General features: G+C 37.2%; 1 pseudogene; it reads left to right on the top strand.

Annotated features, from left to right (window-relative positions):
- The window catches only part of LOC122218507, a 32,059-nt pseudogene extending 14,238 nt beyond the window's left edge, over positions 1-17,821 (top strand).
- Positions 17,822-23,162: the final 5,341 nt, after the last annotated feature.

Raw genomic sequence — 23,162 nt, forward strand, 5'->3', positions numbered from 1 at the left:
TAGAAAAGGGAATGGTGATTATCTCTCAGACAACTAGATTTTTCAGTAAAACATTACTCAAGTGAATGTTATTCTTTCATTGGAAATTGTGTGACCTATTTATGGTGGTGGAGTCCCTATGATCTCATACGATAGAAAAATAAGGTGAGGAACCAATACAATTATAAATAGCACAAGGAGCAAGCTAAAGATTGTAGAATACCCAATTTAAACACTATCTCCTTCCACTGTCAAGAAGACTGTGATTATTGAGTTTTCTGTTACTCTTCTACAACAATCCTAATTTTACATAACTTTTATTTTATTATAGTTATTATTATAGTAAGTTATTATATATAGTATGTTATTATACAGTTATTATAGTAAGTCCTCTTACAAGGACTTACTGCTCTTAAAGTCCAAAATGAAGTGCTGAAGGGTTAGCAGTTAGTTCCTACAGTTTAAATAAAGAGACTGGGATTAACACTTTGAAGAACAAACTGGATCTTCCTTTTGAAGGTGAGAATTTATCCTGATCAAGAGGTGTGAAATGATTTTAGTGTTCATAATTCAGATGTAGAGCCTTCAGAGACCAGGCACATTTTTTTCCCCTTTGTATCGCCATTTGCATGTGAAACAAACTCCCTTTCTAGCCTCTCCTTGGCTACACCTTTGTCCAGATAAACCTGGCAGAGCATCTTGTGAATGGGCACATTGCCATCATGGCAGATGGACTGGGCAAGCAAGTTCAAGAGCCAGAATGTATGTCACATTTGACTAAGAAGGGCACATTGACACCAGTGTATGTAGAAACAGCATTTGGTGTACATTCTCACTCCCTATGGCCAAGGGAATATGACCCAGCACTGTAGCTGAGCAATACATTAACTTTGTAAATCTAAAACATTTAAGCCTAATCACTACAGATCTATTGCCCAGAAATTATGGCTATAATTTAGACTTCTTGGGAGAAAAAATGTAAAGCTTTGTCCTAAATATTGGATATAGATATTTCTTCACAAAAAGCATCATCATCAACCACAAATACTATATTGATCATTTGTTCTATTCATGCCATTTGTAAGGTCGTACATCTTACAAATAATCTTTCAGAGAAGAAATTTGTGGTTTTCCTTTTCACATAAGCACAGGTACATTATCTGAGCAATAGTGATTTTATATTTTATATCTTTCTTTATATAACTTATTAATATATCTCAAACTATTCTCATCCATTTCTTCAATCTCACCTTTTCTCTCCAAATGCCCTGATGTAATTTATATTTCACTTCATCGGGAATGAATATTTTGAGAAACATGTTTTAAATCATTATCAACCTCACCCCCATGCTCTTAATCCTTCCACTTTTGTGATCTCTGCCAACAATGTTATAATTATTCTGATTTAAAACATTAAGACCAACTTTAACATTAACTTGTCTTTTATTTCCATATCTAACTATTCTTCAAAATTTTCCAATGACAAATCAATCCTCTCCTTTCCAGTCATAGTTCTATTACTTTAATTCTTAACCTCATTATATCTCACCTAAACCAGGAAAGCTCTCTATTAAGTATTTAGCATAATGGCTTCAAGGTCAGACAAACCAGGTCATAAATCCAGCCAACCATTTATGAATATATGTAAGTATGTATGTATACATTTATACACATTCAACTGTTTTCTTTTTTAGCCCAACTCAGTTAAAAGTATTTTACAGAAAAACACAAATGCCATTCCTAAATACTTCAGTGTATCGCCCCTAAGGATAAGAACATTCATCTACATAACAATAGTATGGAAATATTATGAAGGCAGGCCTGGAAGGATGTCCTGATGGGTTGTTTGTGAGGATATAAAAGAAAGTCAAAGATATTTCCAGAGATTTTGGCAGGAGCAAATGGAAGTATGGAGATATCATTTACATAGTCCAGGAAAACTGCATTTAGAAGCTATTTTGGGATTATAGAGATAAATTTCCCCCCATTCTTTGCTAGAGATTGGCTGGGTCAGGCCATAATTGAAAATTCTGGAGTGTGTAAATTTCCTCGAAGTTGAGGAAATCTTGCATGAGGCAAAATAAGATATCAAACCCAGGTTCTAGAATATTTTTAGTGAAATAATTTAACAAGAATCGCAAATGGAAAATGGAGCCATTCCATTTAGCATGCTTTGGCTGTCGGCAGAATATCTCACTCAAATTGCTCTACAGTTTAGAATATGTAAAGGTTCCAATGTGAAGAAGTACAGACTAGGGCAGTCTCCAGAACTGGCTGAGTTAATGGTTAGGGCTGTGACCAAAAATCCAAGTTCTTTCTACATCTCTGTGCTATCATCCTACTTGTGGACTTCATTTTTATATTGGTTCCCATCATATTCTTAAAACAGCTGCTGGAAGTATCTATGGCAATGTTTATTTATTTGTGTCCAGTGGAAGGTCAAGAGAGAAGGTGCTTGCCCAAGCATGGATTATAATTCCCTCTTTTAGTCATGTTTGGTCTGCTTGAGTTACCATTTCAGTAATTACCGAGATCGCGCTCTGGAATTAGGAATGAGAGAGATAACAATAAGTAAGTAAGAAAGTAAGTTAAGTAAGCAAATAAAAATAAAAACTACAATATGTTATTGGGAAAAAGATAGGTAATCAACAAAAGTCATTACTCAGAAAGTTCTCTTACCTCTCCAAATACAACCCATCCCCTGAGACATATACTCTTCGTATGTTTTTTACCATAGATTAATTTTTCCTGCTGAAGGGCTTCATATAAATTGAGTCATATGGTATGTACTCATTTGGGTATGGCTTTTTTCTGCAAAATTATTAATGTGTCTCTGTGAATTGCTTATTTTTATTCTACAGTAGCACTCTCTTGTATGAATGTAGCACATAGTATTGGGTTGTTGACACTTTTTGGAATAGGGGATAAAGCTACTATAATTATTGTGAACAAGTCGTTGGGGAACTGCACGTATATTTTATTTCTGTGGGTAAAAAAATCTAGAAGTAGAATGTCTGTGTCATCGGATAGTCTACGTTCAACTTAATACAAAAAACTACCAGATCTTTATTCCAAGTGGCTGTACATTACTGGTCCTGAATATAACAGAAGAAGAGACAAGGTCTGCAGCATTAGCATTTTTGGTTATGGATTTGTAAAACAAAATTTAAATTATTATGAACTAATGCTTCATTTCCAAATTACCATGTGTACAGAGAGGTGTGAGACATAGGTTTTATAAACAGGGTTGATGAATCCAAAACTGCTAGCATGTGATATTTGAAGCCCAGAAAAGAAAGTGTCTATGTGTCTTCCTGATGAAATGAGTACTCAACACTCTCTTCAAGATTCAGAAATTGAGTGTGCAGTGACATTCGGTCACTACAGTAATGGAGGGGCAAGGACGCAGGACTGGAGATAATTCCTCATGTTTAAATAACATGAAATTCCAAGAAAAATAATATCCGCCGAATGGCTTGTGTTTTCACTGAGTTAGGAAAGGCCTGGTTCCTTGCTAAATTACAGACATAATCAGTTTTACCTCCGTGCGATGGGCAGTCACACTATCCCCGGTAGGTCGGCCTTTGACTCAGCTGTGTGTTCCTTCACTAGAAGCTGACTGACAACTTCATGTCTATTTATGTGTCATCATCTGTTATAAATTGGATGTTTATGTCCTTCCAAAATTCATATGTTGAAATATTGACTTTCACTGTGATTGTACTAGGAGCCACGGCCTTTTGGAGGTCATTAGGTCATGACAGTGGAACCCTCCCGAATGGATTTAGTATCTTATAAAAGAGACCCCAGAGAGCTCTCTTGCCGCTGCTTCCATGTGAGGACACAGCAGCAGAGGGCTATCTGTGAACCAGAAGTGACCAAACATGGAATCTGCTGGCACCTTGATCCTAGATTTTCCAGCCTCCAGAGCTGTGAGAAATAAACGTCTGCTGTTTAAGCCACCAGTCTGTAATATTTTTGTTATAACAGCCTGGACAGACTTAAACACCATCCATCTGGGGTGTGGGTGAAGTCTAAGATATTCAATTTTAATATATACATAGAGTTGAAAAAGTCTGTTTGTTATGGCATAGTAGTTTTATGTATTAATTTGGCCTATGCTTTACCTCGCTATGAGCCCTGAAAAATGAACATTTACAGATAATAAGCTCTTTCCTTCATCCTTTCTTTTCCTTTCCTTCTTTTTTTCTTTTTCTTTTCCTTTTATTTCTTTTTTTTCCTTTTCTTTTTTACTATCAATGATTTAAAGCTGGATTTTTGTCTATATCCCCTAGTTTCATGACCTCATAAATATAACACTGTGTACTTCTTATCTCCTAGATAGAAATTGTTTGCGCTGTATGACTCTATTTTATCTAACATGTGTAAAAGGTCCCCACCATCAGTTCAAAAATATATTCTTGTTACTCCATGTATGCATGTGATTTTGGGGGTCCTGGTCACTAAATGAAAGCTGGTGCACAGCCAGAGTTTAAAAGTGTCAACTCTGTTTAAAATGTGTTTTGTTTCCTTCATGTACATGATGCTTTGTTACTGGCAGACAAAAATAAACAATTATAGGCCTAATGTAATAATTGTTTCCACTCTGTTTTGAATAAAACCAGTAGATTGAGGTCACTGTTTTTATTAGAGAAAATATGATAATGTGATTATTGTATTTCTAGCTTGAGATCTAGGTCTCTGTTTTGATGCAGTAACTACTGTGGGAATCATTTGCTCTGTGAGTTGCAGGTGTTTTTTAGGTGCTTTCTATATTTGTTCATGGGGATGGACATGAGTTTGGGGAGTGTGTATCATTCTTTGTAGCCCCTTTGTCAAAATAATTAAAATTTCCTAGGCAAAATAACTTTCTCTCTCTTCCTTTTATCCCCCTTTCTCCCCTCTTTCTTCCCTCCCTTCCTTTCTTCCTTTCTTATTTGACTCTCAGACAGATTATTTGAGCTTGAGCTGAGTCTCTGGGGCCACCTTTATGTCTCCAGTCACTTGCACAGGGCTTACAATGCTCCACTTACAGGATGCTTCATCCAGCTTCACCATTTTCTTTTCTTTCTTTTTATTTTTTAAGTTTACTTATTTTTGATAGGAAAGAGAGGGTGGGGGGGCAGAGAGAGAGGGGGAGACCAAGGATTCGAAGCCTGCTCTGTGCTGACAGCAGCAAGCCCAACGTGGGGCTCAAACTCACAAACCAGGAGATCATGACCTGAACCACCCAGATGCCTCATGTCTTCATCATTTTCTCATCATCACTCTAAACTTCTGCAGCTGCTATCATGCCAGACCCAGACAGCTTGATTTCTCCCTTCATTTTCCTAAATCATTACACAAGGTTATTGCATATTACCAACACTTACCAAAGGGGTAGCAAAGGGTAATTAGAGCCCAAGGAAGAAGAAAATTTCAAATTCAAATAGAAACCACTAACCTGAAAATTTATCATCTCTTCTATGCCATAGGGGATTTCTTGCTTCATTAGACCTCAGCTTCTCACCATCTCCTTGGGCCTCTTTCTCTAACCTGATATCCTTTGCTATTTCCACTAGACTACCAAATTCAAATCCTCACATTGCTATTATTTCTCATGCAGAACAATTTCATCTCCTGTCTTGTTCTCATTCTCAACTTTCCTAGTGTCATGGACTCAGCAAGTTTCTACTATGTGTTTAATATAGTGAAAGCAATGAAAACCATTTTCTTTCCTTAAGAGCAATTTTTAATCCTGCTACATCTTTAGTTATGGACCTACCTCTTTTTCCCTGTGTTGAGATTTCTTATCCATATCCTCATTCCAATTATAACTTAATCAAAGTTCTGAACTCAATGATTGAAATCATTTTTGAATAAACTCAGTTTAAAAAGCAATGAACAGGAACCACATTGCATTCAGATTAAATTTTCCTTCAGATGGCCCAAAGTAGTTTTCTCTTCATATTTAAATATTAAACTGGGCATACAAGAAGGGGTTGCCAAGTAGTATAAAGCAATTATTAACAAAATAGTAAATCATAGTAAATTGAAATATCAATCTAGTACTATTTTTCTTAGCTTTGTAAGGGACATGGTTAACTGAAAGTTTGGGTGATACAAACCAAAGATACCTCTTTAACACAGCTCCCCTATATTTTTGCCTTTCTATTGCTAAAGTCCATCCTGCAAAGATACATTGGTGTCTGCAGTAGTCTCCACCACTTTAACATGACTTGACTTTCCAGGAAGTTTCTTTCTCAGTCTGCTGAGCAGATGAGAGATGGCTTGAAGAGAGATGGCTGCTTATGATCCCACTTCCGCAAAGCACTTAGGAAAGACCTAGAAAGTGCTTAACTAATGTTAGCTGTCATTAGTAAAGAGAGGTAGCATAGGTAGTAGTGAAAAGACTCACTGGAGTCTTCCAAAAAGTGCTTCCAAAAAGCACTGGAATGAGACTGCCTGCATTTGAATCCGGACATACCACTCACGACTTGCTGTGATCTTAGGCGTTAGCTTAAATTTTCTGGGACTCAGTTTCCTCATCTGTGAAAAAAAAGAAGTCAATAATAATAGCAACTATATTAAGACATTGGTCAGAGGATTAAATTACTTAATAGAATGTAAAATGCTTAGGATGGTGCTGGTGCATTGTAGGTGCTTAGTAAGAGGTCCCTTCCTCTAGTTTTGTTTTCTCCAGATGTGACCCAGGCTCACTTTTCTATATGTCATGATTTTGATTTTTCAGAGGCTGGTGAAGACTTTGTAACTGTAGTGAGTACTGCATCAAGACAGTGGTTTTGGGAGAGAGCCTGCATTAACAGGATTTCTGCTACTATAGGCTAGGTATGGATCTGCCAAGAAAACTTTAGAAAGGGGTCCTCTTGGGGAATCTCAAATATGTGTGTGATGATACCAGTGGAGGTTTGGTGGTGTATATTCCATATTCAAATGGAGAAAAGTTAAAAAAAAAAAAAAAAGAGTCCAGGCCTGAATGAAGTAAAATGTCTTTTATCTGGGGATCTCACAAGTTTCAACAACTCATTACAGGAGGAAAATGGAAATCTTGCCGTGTGAACCTTTTCTTTTCATTTTGCCTTTTTAAATGTTTATTTCTTTGAGGGGGAGGGGAGGCAAAGAGAGAGGGAGAGAGAAAATCCCAAGCAGGCTCCAGGCCCCATGAAGAGCCTGATGAGGGGCTTGATCCCACTACTGTGAGATCATGACCTGAGGAGAAACCAAGTCAAATGCTTAACTGACTAAGGCACACAGACACGACCATTTCTTCTTCTTCTTCTTCTTCTTCTTCTTCTTCTTCTTCTTCTTCTTCTTTCTTTAGTGCTCAAATTTGAAAATGTTGCTAGTCTAAGTGCATATAGGGCTTCGCATTTATTCATCATGCTTCTGTTTTGGCAAATGGAGGTCATGAGGACTTTATTAGGATTTTCTGAAAGGGTCATGGGAGGCCTTTTTATTCCACTAGTGTGTCCCTAGCCCCTGGCACTGGTTAGTGGTGTTTATACATGGAATGAGTTTGGTGAACCTTGGTAAGGCTTCGACCATCTCGCTGGGAACCCTATTTTGGACTTATTTTAATTTTGTGAGTCTTTCATTCTTCAGTTTCTAGAATTGGGTTTGGAATTTGTTGGCTCTGTTTGGCAGTATGCAGCTTCTGATTTGTAATGGAGGGCTGGGATAATATTCATACATCTGCTAGGAGGTAGGAATTGAGCCAGGGCAACTGCTTGAAAGCATTTGACTTTTGACAACACAGACCGGCTGTTTTTGCTTCCACATATGCAACTCTGTGAACAAAGGCAGAGGGGGAAGTGATGAGTGTGGTATGTGGCCTCTTATTTACTATGAAGCAACTGTGCAATTTACTGGCATCTCCAAAAATCTAGCTGTGTGATGCTGTGGCTATATGCATGGAAGTGGGTGTAAAGCTGAATAAATGGGCAAAAATGAGCAAAAATCCCAGCATCTTTTGGATCTTGGCTGGATTAATGAAGTGGCCTCCACATGAGGCAGAACAAAAAAATAAATGGATTCAGAAGAAGAAGAAAGCCAATGTCATACAAGTCCACAAAACCAGAACTGAATGTATGATCTTCTAAAGGCTGCTCTAACATTTTAAAAGTAATCAGCATCATAGAAATACTACTGACAGGGTTTTCGTTGGAGCAAATGTTTCCTCTACACTATCTCGTACTCAAGTTGCATGCTTTAATTGAAATCAGACTTTAATGCTTAATGTACATAGATTTATGTTCTTAAATGAAAACCCCAAGATAATTTTTGATTGTGTCAAGCAGCGTAGTACATGAGTCACTTGTTAGTTCACTGATGGTAACGAATAGATTTACTATGGCCTAAAACAAACAAGCAAGCAAACAAACAAACACAATGTAAATGTTGGAAATGCGTTTAATATTAAAAATAGAAATGGCTTTAGAACCCATTGCTTTGGTTGTGTTAAGAAAGTGAGAATTGAGATACTTGCCTCAATTAACCCCATTGCTCACTCAAAGTCATTTACTCAGTGACTCCTGAGTGCAAGGCACATTACTGGCTCTGATGTTACTGCTGCATAAGGCTTATCTCTTAGCTTGGAGAAGATGACAAACTAAAGAAAAACCAACACTGAACAAGTAATCATGATAAACCAGAATTATGCATTCTCTGACAGAGGCATCAAGCCTGTATGTACACACCGTCAGGAGGCTGGGCCTTAGCTGCACTTCCAATGCTTACAAATGCTTTAGTTTTTGGTTTTTCACCTCTCTGAACCTCAGTTTCCTTCCTCAAATGGAGATAAAAGTAGTACCTAACTCATTGGGTTGTTGTATATATCAAAGAAATGCCTACAATATGTGTAAAAGTACCCAGCATATACTAAGTCCTTAGTATATATTTTATTATTATTAGCTTTGATACCTATCTGAGAAATTGAAAACATAATGCAAACATCCTGATCTTTCATATATCTTGTACATGATAATCTCATCCGTGTATTTATTTCATTGGTTTAAGAAATATCATAATGATGTCTGTATGGATTCTAAATATTCATCCATTTCATGACAAATCTATGTGCTATTTATATCTCAGTGCTACACAGCTAGCTCATATCTAATGTAAATGGATTCAACTCCTCTTACATCTAACTTAAATACTCAACACTTCCACTTGAATTTCTTTAGTTATGATTGTTTTGGCCACATGTGACCAAAAAAACAAATAAATAATGGTGCATAGGCAAGATAGAGTTCATTTTTGCCTCAAGTAAGAGAAGTCTGGAGGTAGAATATCCAGGGCTGGTTATGATCAGGGAGCCAGGTCCTTTCTGACTTTCTCCTTAATTCTTAAAGTACAGGTCTCTTCCACCGGCTCCAAGATGACTGCCCAAGTATGTCTGGATCCCAACAATCAGAAAGGATAAGGAGATAGAAAAGAAGAGTCAAAGACACCTTCTTGACATCTGGTAAGGAAGTTTCTCATTTAGCTTCCTCAGAACAATTATTTTTATATCTTTCAGCCATAACATAGGCACATAGCCATAACTAGCCCCATGAGAGGCTGGAAGTGTGTTTTTTATGTGAAGCATCCATGTGTCCAGCAAAGAGTTGGAGTCTAATGTTAAGAGAGCAGCAGTAACAGGATAGTGGAGGAGAATGCATTAATCAGTCAGCCAGTTTGGATAGAACTGACGTAGAAGGAAAGACCATAAACTTCAAAGTTGACTGCCTCTTACTGGTTAGATAACTTTGGGTATGAAGCTTAATATTTCTATGCCTTAATTTATTTATCAGGATCTTAAGTATGTTTCAGGAACAAACGAGTTAGTGCACGTTGGCACTTAGAACAGTGCTGTGTATGTAAAACATGCTTATTTTAATGTATGGAAAGCCACTGGAGAAGACTGAGTAGGAGAATGCTGCCATCTGAGCAAAGTGTTAAAATGATCACTCAAGCTGATTGCAGGAAAAATATACAGATGGAAAACATGCGTAGATGTACAGAAAAGCATTAGATTACTACCATAGAAGCAGTGATAAGGGAACAAAATGGTGCCAGTGGAGTTGTAAGGCGTGGTTGTAGTTAGGATATATTTTGGTGGTGAACAAATAGGACTTATGTGGGCTGACAAATAAGAGGTAAAAGGACTATCTTTTTTATGACTATGCCATCAAAACCATCATGTCCCCTCAGTCACATTATATACACCACAATATCTTGCACATGATAAGGGCTACACAAATGTTCTGGTCAGTTCAATTGGAAAATTAGCTGCTCCCCCAATTATTTGGGGGGCCTCCCATTCATTCTCAGACACACACTTACTTATACCAGGATCATAATGTTATAATCATATCAGTTTAGTGAAAGGTGTTCTAATTAATATATAACGAAGTCATTTAAGTGGATCAAATTTTAGATAATCATGTAATTCCTCCTAAGAACTTAAAAACTTCTGTACCATGCTTTAAATAAAAATACATTTAAAATAGATAATATTACTATCAATATAGAGTCATTATGGTAGAGTGAAAAGAATAGGACTTTATAAGCAGGCTGTCTGAGGTTCAAATACCAGTCTTCTAAGTTTTCTTATTTTTTGAGTTTTATTTCCCAAGTGTTTCCAGTTCAGGTCTCTGTATGGCACCTTTTCTAAGGCCTTCTAATTTAGAGATTTTTGTTACTGCTGTTATGCCACCCATTTAAATTATAATTAAGGTAGCTATCAAATTATTGGCTCAATACTATTTTCCTTTACTATTTGAGGAATATTATACTGTCTCCTTGTATCCACTGACGTTGACATTCTTTGATCCTTGCACTTTTATACATGATCACTTTCTATGGGCTTTAGTGTTTTCACCTTTCACATTATCTATCCCCTTTGTCAATGTATAGATCACTTAGATTTGTGATCTTTCATCTTTCACTTGTCTTTTTTTTATGCTTTTAATTTTCTGGGGCTCCTGTTATCTGATATTGGCATCTCTATCTCTCTGTGTATACCTTCCATGTCTCTTTATCCCTTCCTGCTACCTTTACGAGAGTTCATGCATCTGATCTTCTGACTCACTAATTTGTTCTTCAGCAGATTGCATCTTACTACTTATGCACTATATTGTCTCATTTGTTTTACTCCATTTTTCTTCTTTTTGATTCATGATTGCAATTTATTTCTGATTTACATTTGCTCCCATCTTTACTTATGTACAAACGTATTATTTTAAATAACTTGTGTGCCCATTTCCGTAACTCTGTTCGGAGTGATATGTTTTCCAGTAAGTTACTTCATATTTAAGGTAGTCATGTAGCTCAAGTGTCCAGTTACTTTGCCCTGTGGCTTCATGCCCTTCTAGGGAGAATTATCAGCCACACTGTCTGCAATGTGTATTAGGAAGGACAAAAGTCAAGAGTTATCCGTGTTGGTCACAAGGAGTTTAGGGAAAACTGAACACCGAGTGCCAGAGTGGCTGACTCCAAAGCCACACTCTGCCAAAAATTGTCTTGAGTGAGGTATCATTATAAATCCTTACTGAGAAGCAGCTTTGTGGGAGTATTGTCTCCAAGCTGTAATCTAATCATACTGGATATTTGAAAAGGAAGTAGTGGAGGAATGAATTTTCATGGTTTTCTGGTCAATCCTTCAACTTCTCGTCTCAGTAGGGAGCAGGACTTGTGCTCACCTGATAATCCTCCCATGGACTTCTGTGCTAATGTCTGGAATGCTGCTGTTGGTTGGTCTGATTGAAAGGGCCCAGTATGACTTTCTAAAGTCTGTGCTGGAGAGAGGTAAAAACGGAATATAAAACTCTGCTTCCCACTTCCTGACATGGATGGTTGCCTTTGCCTCTGGGTTGGCCCGCTGACCCTCATTCTTCCTGCCTCTAGCACCTACCCATGGAAGAAAATGGTCTGTCTCCCCAGGGGGTTGTCATTTCTATTGTTGCTGGAGTTTTGTTGTTTTGTTGTTGTTCCTTTTAATTCCTAGTTTAAGTCCAAGTTCTTCTCTGGCTCCGGTAGCTTTTCTGGATTGATTTCATAAAAGGAAACAAGCAGTCCATGCCAGTTCATTATCTAGTGTGATCCTTTACTCTTTAACAGACAGAAGGCCACAGGCCTTCAGAGATCTTCAGAGAAACTGAGCATATCTATTTAGGACAACGTGATCTCTCATTTTCATATTAAGGCTTTGATAATTATTTTTACAATTTTGCTTAAATGTCCTTCCTAAAACAACATTTTCTTTCATTTCTCCCCTAATTATTAGACAATGAGAAGTGTATAATATTTGCTTGTAAAACTGCCCATACTTACGCAACTTGAAAAATTAACTTTCTAAAATATAAGCTCTATTCTATTGTCACATGTTGTGAGATGATAAAACTGTAGGTCTACAATGTGATGCATTATAGTTATATTTTGTCTTTATTGCCATGGCTTTGCAAAAACACATACTTCACTAACAAAGTAGATAAGTAGTAGGCTTGGCTACAAAAATATTGCAAATAATGTTAGAGGAAGTGACAGCTCTCTGATCTTCCAAATATTGTAGAAACAATTGCTGTGAAAAGAGATTATTATTTTTTCTCCCTATCTATTTATTATTTCTTCTTCCTGACTTTGTTGAAATGAGTTTTTGTTTGATTATGAAAAGGTACGTATTTCAGCAATCCAAGCACAATATAGAACATGAGGTAGTTAAAGATTCAATGTTTCACTTATTTTGTTTGTTTCAGGAGTCCAGGGCCAATTATAATGATAATATATTCATTAATGAGCTTATCTAGATGAAGCTAATGGACATGATTCATTGGACTTTAAAGAAGCACATTAAATAGTGACGGGAATTTTTTAATGATTGAGAAATGTAGGCTTGACTGGAAAGGAGGAGGTTGAAGGAGGGAAACAAAATATGTGCTGGTTTTCTAGGCTAGACCCTCACTCTACTATATAATTTGGAAGTTAACCTGGCACATTCTGCAGTTGTTTAAAACACATTTATTGAATGTTTTACAATTATGTGTTTTCCCTGTTTGCTTGGGTAGGTGACCTTTGGTTCAGCTTCTGAGTATGTACACAATTTAATTGAAGCTTTTAGAGAGTTCTAAGGAAATGGAATTAGTTTTCAAGATGTTGTCTCTTGGAGAAATCTAGCCAGGGGGCGTGAAGGTTCTGAGGTTAAATAGCTCTCTATGTAACAGTAGGACTATACAATTTATTTTCTTTACTCCATTTTCTTTTCTTTTCTCTCCTGCTGTATTTATATTCTTCTCTTTTTGGTAAGTGTGTATTGTGAGATAACTAGAAACAGGACTAGAATCGATTAGACAGAATGGAATATGACCTTAAATAAGTCAGTTTCAGATTATATATATAAAAACCTAAGAGATTTATTTTGTTATATATATTATGATTAATACAACCACCACATATAGTATTATTAAATGAAACTGGTTTTAAAAAGCCATACAACAAAATATGTAATTAGGAATTATTTCCAAAGCCAATGCTATTTAAAAAAGTCCTTTTTAGTGGAAAAATTATTTTTATAATATTAGAGTTTTTAATTGCATAAGATATTCACAAGCAAGTCTAATTAATATAATAAAAGAGTTACGTTAGTAGTAGCATTATGTTTATATGGTTAGTACAAAAATGAAATGTAATTTAGGGAAAAGAAAATAGATTTTGTAGGTTCTAAACATATTGAGATGGCAGTTTCTGAATAAGGAATTCAGGTGTGATAGAGTACAAATAACATCATTAAAATAATGTACAGACTTCAACGGGGATGACAGTTAGAGAGTACTTGTTCGTATTTTAGCCCCTACTGTGTTTGTAACTAAATCAGACATCCTTCTAGACTAATATTTTGTGTAAAATACTCCTTATCCATTTCATATATTGGGAGAAAAGATGAAAAAAGAGAATGAAAGAAGAGAGAGGTTTTACGTCCTGTTTATGTGCAGTGAAACTCAACTGGACTGAAACGGTGACACGAAGGAGCAATTTTCCAGGCAAGAATACTATATTACCCAACGATTACACCTGAGACATTTAGGTTGCTGGTTATTACATGACAGAGGGGAAAAAAAAGGTTTTCTATTTTGAGTCACTATATCTATCAGCTCTTTTTATTTCTTAAGTTTATTTATTTTGAAAGAGAGAGAGGGAGGGACAGCAAAGGATGGGTGGAGAGAGAGAGAATCCCAAGCAGGCTCCAGGCTCTGAGCTGTCAGCACAGAATCTGACATGGGGCTTGAACTCATGAACTGTGAGATCATGACCTGAGACGAAATCAAGAGTCAGATGCTTAATTGAGCCACCGAAAGCCCCGTCAGCTCTTTTTTATTAGAATCTAGAAACATGGGAAAACTGAATAGAGTTAGATGCTAAGAAAAAAGAAAGAAGATAAATACAGTTTAATCTGTTTACCGTTTATTCACATGCAGAATAACAGAACTTAGATATGAATTCTATAGGAAATCCCTAACTACATGCTGGTCCTAGGATTATATTGTTTGGTAATGTAAAAGATGAGTAATGTACCATTCCTACCCCCAAATGCTTGCTGTTACTCTAGTAATGATGTATTATTCTTTCTTTCTTTCTTTCTTTCTTTCTTTCTTTCTTTCTTTCTTTCTTTCTTTTTCTTTTAACTTTATTTATTTTGGGAGAGAGAGTATGAGCATGTGTGTGCATGTGCCCATGAGTGAGAGAGGGGCAGAGAGAAAGGGAGAAAGAATCCCAATCCCAGTCCCAAGAATCTTCCCTGACAGCATGAAGCCTGATGTGGGGCTCAAACCCACAAACCGTGAGATCATGACCTGAGCCAAAATCAAGAGTCACTGAGCCACCCAGGTGCCCCATTACTCATCTTTTCATCTTCAGATAAAAAAAACAGGCTTTGGTATTAACTATAGAGAACATTTGTCCACTTCTTCCCTTCCCTTCCCTTCCCTTCCCTTCCCTTCCCTTCCCTTCCCTTCCCTTCCCTTCCCTTCCCTTCCCTTCCCTTCCTATCCCTTCCCTTCCCTTCCCTTCTCCCTCTCTCCTTCCCTCTGCCCCTTCCTTCCCCCATTTTTTTTCAATTAAGCATATGAACCCCCTTCTTAGGTTTAGAGAATTTTCTACTTTATTGGCCTTAGTTGGGTAGAATCTACCTGCAACATAGAACCTAAGCAAGACCTTACAAGCTTTATGTCAGCTGAAGCATGAATATGCGACTTTTTACCAGCACTCAGGGTTTGGTAAAGGGGGCAGGGAAAGTGGAGCATTCAACCTGGTCATGGACGGAAAGCCACCTGTTCCCAGTTACAGATATGCTGTGATACCAGGGGCAGCATCCCATGTCTGGTGGTGGAAAGTGCTTGATGCCATAGTTATTCCATAAATGAATTAGCAGTGTGATCACATCACATATCAATTAATCTCTTGAGGGTCACACATGTCAATGTATGTATTTGTAAATATTACTTATTATCATATCCTTCAAACAATATAAAAACAATATAAAAATAAGGTAATATTTGGAGAATTACTTTGTAAACCAACAAGATTAAAATCATTTAATTTTAGGGGTGCCTGGGTGGCTCAGTCGGATAAGCGTCCGACTTTGGCTCAGGTCATGATCTCACAGTCCGTGAGTTCGAGCCCCGCGTCGGGCTCTGTGCTGACAGCTCAGAGTCTGGAGCCTGTTTCAGATTCTGTGTCTCCCTCTCTCTCTGACCCTCCCCCGTTCATGCTCTGTCTCTCTCTGTCTCAAAAATAAACGTTAAAAAAAAAATTTAAAAAAAATCATTTATTTTTACATTAATAAACATTATTCCTAATCCCTTGGATACAATCCCTTTATGTTAGAGATAGATGATGTGATAGTATATATCACCCACCAACTACCACAAATACATCTGTTATTGTCCAGATAGAAAAATGGAAACAAATGCACAAATTCAAACAGAGAAAAAATTATCACAAGGAATATGTTGTAAAAGTATTGGAAGGGTTTGAGAAGCAAAAGGGGGAATGTGGTTTTACTTAAACTTCAATAATTACTGGAAGTCTTTACTGTGCCTATTGTTGAAAAAATAAAAGAAAGAAGTGTGACCCAAAGAACAGTAATTGTAGAAAGCCCATTTTCGCCCTGGAGCTGAAGGCCTGGTGTGGGGTTAACTGCTAAAAGATATCTGACATTACATTAACTTCTAGAGCCATTTTAATGCATATCCATTAAAATATCATTTTGCTTAGCAAGTTATTTTTATTAAGAAATTTATTAAATTGGGGGCACCTGGGTGGCTCAGTCGGTTAAGCATCTGACTCTTGATTTCGGCTCAGCTCACGATCTCACCGTTCATGAGTTTGAGCTCCACATCAGGCTCTGTACTGACAGCTTGGAGCCTGCTTGGAATGTTCCCTCTCCCTCTCTCTCTGTCCCTCCTCTCTCTCTCTCTCTCTCTCTGAAAATAAATAAATAAACTGAAAAAAAGAAGTTTATTGAATTGTTGTTGATTGCAAGTATATCGTTAGGTGGAATTCTACTAAGTATGACTATCATACTCTCTCATCTCAATAATGAGCAGATAAGAATATTTAAAACATTTATTGACATTTCATCAATTCCATAAAATGGGCCTGTGTTTTGGTCAAGCTTTATAATGCTGGCTAAGGGTTCAATTATTCTTCAAATCAAATATCATAATACTATCAAGTTTCAGAATAGGAAAGAAGTCTTTGAGACTTTATGCTTTAATTTAATATGATATGGAACTGGGTGACTCCTTACTCTGTCCTTTAATTTGTATCTGAAGATCCTGACATAACTACTAAAAGAACAAAAACTATTTTTGCATATGATAGTATATAGAAAGGCATGGATCCCACTGTGTCCTAATGACATACCCTACTATGAAGAACTAAAGTTCACTTAAAGTGTAGCTATAATGGTAACCATGTTAGAATCAGAAAGAAAATTCTAAAAAATAAAAAAAAATTAGGCAGTTCTTCTTCAACACCCAAATGAGCATGAGCATCAGTGAAAAATAATCTATCTAGAATGTTATTTCAAAAGGACATTTGAGAGTTTATTTATACTTAATTCACCGTTATGGACACTCCAGGATAGAGTGCCATCAAAAATCAATCGATCAACAAGTTATTTTATTAAGATAATAAATTAATGAAACTTCCTCTCTTCATACAAAAATTCTAATCATCTCTCTTAGACGTATTTGTTTACTCACCATTTAAGGAAAGAAATGTTAGTAACATTTGTTGCGTGTATACTCGGGGCTAAGTGCATTCCTAGGTACATTACATATGTTACTGGTTTTATTTATTTTTATTTTTATTTATCTTTATTCTTTTAGTAATCCTATGGAAGGGATATTAATCATTTTTACATTTAGGAAAATTGAGACTCAGGGAAATTAGTCTAGGAGGCGGAAGAGCTGAGATCAGAATTGACATTGCTCTGATTCCAAAGCAAATGTAAATTTCAACACAACAAACTACATGAGAAATTCCTTGGAGGGAAACAAACAAGTGTTATTACCTACAGATAATCGGCCCATATAATTTTTTCTATGTTTTCAAAACGTAAAGGAATTTTATGATATCTAAAGCATATATACTTTTATATAGATGAAACTGGTAGAATTAGAAGAGAAACTCTCCCACATATTGTAGTCCCATGGCAGCACTGGTGAAGTCCGTGGCATCTTCAGAGGAGCAGGGCAAACCATCCTGGGACTGGAAGTCAGATTTATATACAGGAAATGGAGAAGAGGCCATAGACACAGTGGCAGGTGTAAAGAATTTAAATGAAGTAGAAAGACCGTAGTTCCAGGGAATGTAGTGACAGAAGCCCAGACCTGCTCTCAGCATGGGAGTTGTTGAGAGTTGGGCTTAACTGGAGAGAGCCAAGCTGCCAGGTATGAGTAGTTGATTAAGGCTACTAGCCAAAGTGAAAGTTACAGCCACACCTTTAATCACTTAATGTGATAGTATAAGCAAGAGGCTGAACAGGAGAGAGTGCTGGCTCCTACAGTGTTTTACCTTTTCTCATAGACTGTTGCCAGATAGGGAGTATGTGGATCAGCACCCAAGGTGGGGATCGCCTCTCTCCCGACGGACTCTGTACAAAAGTCTCCTGCCATTTAATGGACCTGTGGGCTGAGCGGAGGGAGAGAGAAGGACTAACGGAGCATGAGAGTGGAGGAAAGCACTGAGAGTGGAGGAAAGCACTGAGAGTGAGAAAAGTGCTTCAAGGTACTCCCTTCCCCATAAAGGAGGTCTCAGCGGAGGCACCTGGGGAGGCCTCCAATGAAGGTCCCTATAAAAGGCCTGTGAGGGGCGCTCCTGGGTTAGGGATGCGGCGCTGCTGAAGGGTGGGCCGCCCAGGGTGGGTTAGCTGAGACCTCAGATGCAGCTCCAGAGACCGCGGTGCATCGGCTGTGCACAAGTCTGTGGGGGCATCTTCCCCAGGAGCACTGCCAGGTGATGCCCTCCTGATTGCCTACCGTCAATCCTGAGAAATCCTTCACAGCATATCTGCTCGGAGCCAGACTTTTCAGAGGTAAGCGGGGTGCAGTGCTCCTGACATAGGCAGGCAGACGGTATGGCAGAGAGTTTGGAATTGACACTTTTTAAATGGAGGTGGAGCACCCACAGAGAGTGGTACACTTGGCCACTGGGTCTCCGACTTTGAAGGACCAGGATTATGAGATCCAATAATATTTTGAGGCTTTACAGGATGTGTTTTCTTTCTTTCCTTTATTTTGGAGATGGGTGAAGAAAGGGGAAAATAGTGGTCTCCATGATGTTTTTTCTCCAAATAATTCAACCCCAAAGTGAGAAGAGGATTTACAACTAGCATTATGAGATGGATATTTTTCTTGTCTAGAAAAAGCCTCATTCTGGGTAGCAAAAAAAATGGAAGGGGAGCGAATGGAAATCTGTGGGTGCTAAAATAGAGAGGTAGAAAAGCTCAAAAGAGGGATGGTGGCAGAGGACATCTCAGAGTCAGAGGCATTCATGAACAGAGACAACTGATGACAGAAGACCTTATATCCTCAGCCTCCTCCCATAACCAAGAACTTCACTACAGGTGGCCGAAGGCAGGCCACTAGCATAACCCTGGTGTGGGGGTGAGAAGAAGTGTTTCATCATCTGAGCAGACTAGATTTTGAGTAATTAAGCTGAGTTGGAGAAAATTAAATTTTGACACGAGCCAAGACTCACATGTGTTGCTATGATGAAGACAGAGGCTAATGTGATAATAAGCATTTCGTTTTAATGAACATTTATTGTGTGCCCGATGTTTTAAGTGCTTTAAATATATTAGACCTGATCGTGAAAATCCTTCGAGACAGATATTATTAATAAATGCTTTTTATTGATGAGGTCGTTGAATCTCGGGTATATGAAGGGATACTCTCCTACTCTTGAAAATTGGTAAGAGTGGTTCACCTCATACTTGAACATAAGGATCTACCTCTAAAGATTATGCTTTTCACATTCACAATGATGTGAAGAAATTAGGTGAACAACAAGACTGATTCTTACAACTGAAAAATAATTAAATCTTAGATAAGAAAAAGTAGAGACAAACTTTCAGTAAATGTTCCTTGGTGCTATATTTCAGACCTCTCTATAGAAGTTTGAGCATGGCCTAAAGATGCAGGTTGTGTTGGGCCTTGCAGAGGGAATTCAGATAATGTGGATGATGAAAGAGATTTGTGTGGAGGGCCCAGCTTAGAGACCACATCTATCTTGTCATCATTTATTAATATATCCCCACTGCAAAAACCATGCCTAGAATAAGAAAAAAAATAAAAAGGCAGTGAATAGACTGCTAACATCAGTTAAGGAAATAAATTGATCTTGGACATTCCACCTTTATTAAAGCTTCAGTTTTCCCAACTGTAAAATGGAAAATAAAAATGTCTGTAATCTGGAATGCCTGGGTGGCTCAGTTGGTTAAGCGTCTGTCTTCGGCTCAGGTTATGATCTCAGGGTTTGTGAGTTTGAGCCCTGCATTGGGCTCTGTGCTGACAGCTCAGAGCCTGGAGCCTGCTTCGGATTCTGTGTCTCCTTCTCTCTCTGCCCCTCCCCACCACTCGCACTCTGTCTCTCTCTCTCAAAAATAAATAAACATAAAAAAATTTTTAAAAATGTCTGTAATCTAAGGTTTTTTTTTGGATGAGATGATATAAAGTGTTTCATAAAATTTAAAGAGCTATGAAAATATAAGATATGACTCGTAACCATTTTTCATGATAGAATTCTATAGAAATAGAAAATTGGACCTTGAGTCATGTAATTTAGTGCTTGCCAAAATCTTTGTGCAAACATGTGAAATCTGAAAGTGAGAATATAAAGAACAGATCAACTATGTCATTCTCTTTAGGTAGTTCTTCTAAACACACCCCTTGTATTAATTTAGGGCATGATAAATTAAAATACCTGGATATTATCTGAGTTACTCATACAAAGGCCTTCTTGAGGTATCATTTTATTCCATGTCCTGGATATTTTATACCAGTGCTTATTAGAAGATGTGGCTTTTTGAAAAATGATTTTATATCTGTTACAAAATCCTATCTGAAAATCTTACTCATTATGATAATGTTATATTAGGAAGCAAGCGTGGGTGCTGCATAGACTTGAGTGCAAAGAATGTATTTGCTTTCAAAATGCACTTGGATATTCCCATTTGTCCCACAAGATAATCTATATTTACTGTATTTTCCTTATTGCCTTGGCTGCCAGGAAAAAAAAATAGGAGCTAAATCTAGAGCTTACTTGAAATAAGTAGATTATCCTATGTCCCTGATTTAGTTTTATACTGTCTTCATCATGCACAAGTTTTCTAGTATATCTCAGGCACTGGCCATTAAACAAATAAACCAAATCATTGTTGTTAATGTTTGTTCTTACATATGGTTATTTTCCATATAAATTTCATAATCTTTAAGTTTTTCATACAAAACAAATACTCAACTCCAGTCTTGGCAGACAGCAAATTTTAGAGCAAAAGGTAGACATTTCTCTCCTAGTCTGGTTCTCACAGGTCTCAGGACTTCTTACTATCCTGTTTCATTTTTCACATTAATAAGTTTAAGAGAAGAATTGTGATGACTTATTGGTCATGCGATATAAGAGAAGACAATTTTGTAAATTACTATAATCTAAAGCACCAGGGAGCTTAAATTCTAGGAGCGATATAAATAATACATTATATTGCAGTGCCAGTTAATTTCCATAGACATAGAAAATAGTAAGTATATGTAAGGGTTGTAAATTATTGTTTAAAAAAGCATAACTGATTTTGGGTATATTTCAAGATCAGATGATGCTATTAATATGCTTGCCTTGGTCATAGTCATGTCATGGAAACAGATGCTAGGAAACCTGAAGCCCAACTGATTGAAGATATTGCAAAGTAGCTGTAAAATAGCCTATGAAGATATATTTTGCGAGGTGAGGATGGTGAGTCCAGGTTAGAAGACTCCTTAGAATGACACCTTATACTTGGTTGAAGTTCTCTTTCATTTTGATTAACCACTAAACAGGCAAAAAGTAAGAGAGGTCAACATTGAAGTGTGGGGGAGCCTCTGTGCTGATTGCCTTAATTCCTCCTGAGGAAAACTCCAAGTTCAGGCATCAATGCAGTCCTTGAAGACCAGGGAATCTATCATGTAAAAGGAGACCATGAGAGCGGGGCTTTCAGGCTGCTGCTGCTTCTTCTTCCTCTTCTTTTTTTTCCTTGATTTTATTTTTTAACTATTAGCCTGGGGACAAATCCAAATTATAATCAAAGGTCTCTACTATCACCAGTAAGGTCATTCTGCCATTCTTGATGTGCCAGTGTTCTCTAGGTCCATCTTTTGTTTCTTAATGCCATCATCTGGCCCAAGGCAGGCTGGTTCCTAGCCTATCACAAATACAAGAATGAAAAAACAAACAGGGGGGCAACTGGGTGGCTCAGTCGGTTAAGCTTCTGATTTCGGCTCAGGTCATGATCTCGTGGTTTGTGGGTTCGAGCTCCGTGTCAGGCTCTGTGCTGAAGCCTGTGCGGAATCTGAAGCCTGCTTCGGATTCCGTGTCACCTTCTCTCTCTGACTCTCCCCTGCTCACACTCTGTTTCTGTCTCTCTCTCTCAAAAAATAATAAAATAAACATTAAAAAAAAGAAAGAAAACCCTTTTGGATAGAAGTATCAGGGCTCCTGGGTGGCTCAGTCAGTTGAACATCCAACTCTTGATTTTGGCTCAGGTCATGATCCCAGGGTTGTGGGATTGGCCCCGCATCTGGCTGTGCACTCAGCATGGAGCCTGCTTAAGATTCTCCCTCTCGCTCCCCCTCTCTCTCCCCCTCTCTCTCCCCCCTGTTTGAGCTCTCTCTCTCTCTCTCAAATTGAAAACAAATGTTAATAATAAACAAATTGTTATATATGAATATTTATTTTCTGGTGTGTCTCTACCCAGAACTGAATGAAAGCTCATTGAAGGATTGTAATCCATTGTTACCAATGAATAATTTCCTCTTTGGGGGAAAAAGATACTAGATAAAGATATTTCTTGCAACTAAAGACTATTCTAGTTCTTTATACATAAAGCATACTTAGAATCGGATACTTTGAACAAAAACAAACTATATAAGAATGTGATTTTGATTATTTTATTTGAGATTCACTTTAGGACTTTGGACAACTTCCTGACTTTTTTTTAAGACCCTTCTCCACCTTGGAGCTTATGACTGTAAGAAATTATAATAATAATAAATGCCAGTATATAAAATGTACATAGTTTACAGCATGGTTTATAATAATTCATATTTATTGACTAGATATAAGACTTAGAGGTCCATGAAATATTACCTGGCACAAGAAAATATAATCAAATGAACAATGATTTGGCTATTTTTCTTTGAATTCTTGACTCCTCATTTTCCAATATTTATTTGACTACCCAAGCTAGAATGGTTTTAAATTACAAGGCTCTGTAAATATAACTTTTTATATTGGTACATTATTTTATAACTTTCTGAGATAGCCAGTTACTTTTTTATAATGATATTGTTTAAAATTAATATGACACTACAAACCACTTTTACTTTTAAAGGTCCTAGAAATATATATATAGATATATATATATATAATATATAATACATATATATATA

This window comes from Panthera leo, chromosome B1, assembly GCF_018350215.1.
Source record: "Panthera leo isolate Ple1 chromosome B1, P.leo_Ple1_pat1.1, whole genome shotgun sequence".
NCBI classification, from domain to species: Eukaryota; Metazoa; Chordata; class Mammalia; order Carnivora; family Felidae; genus Panthera; species Panthera leo.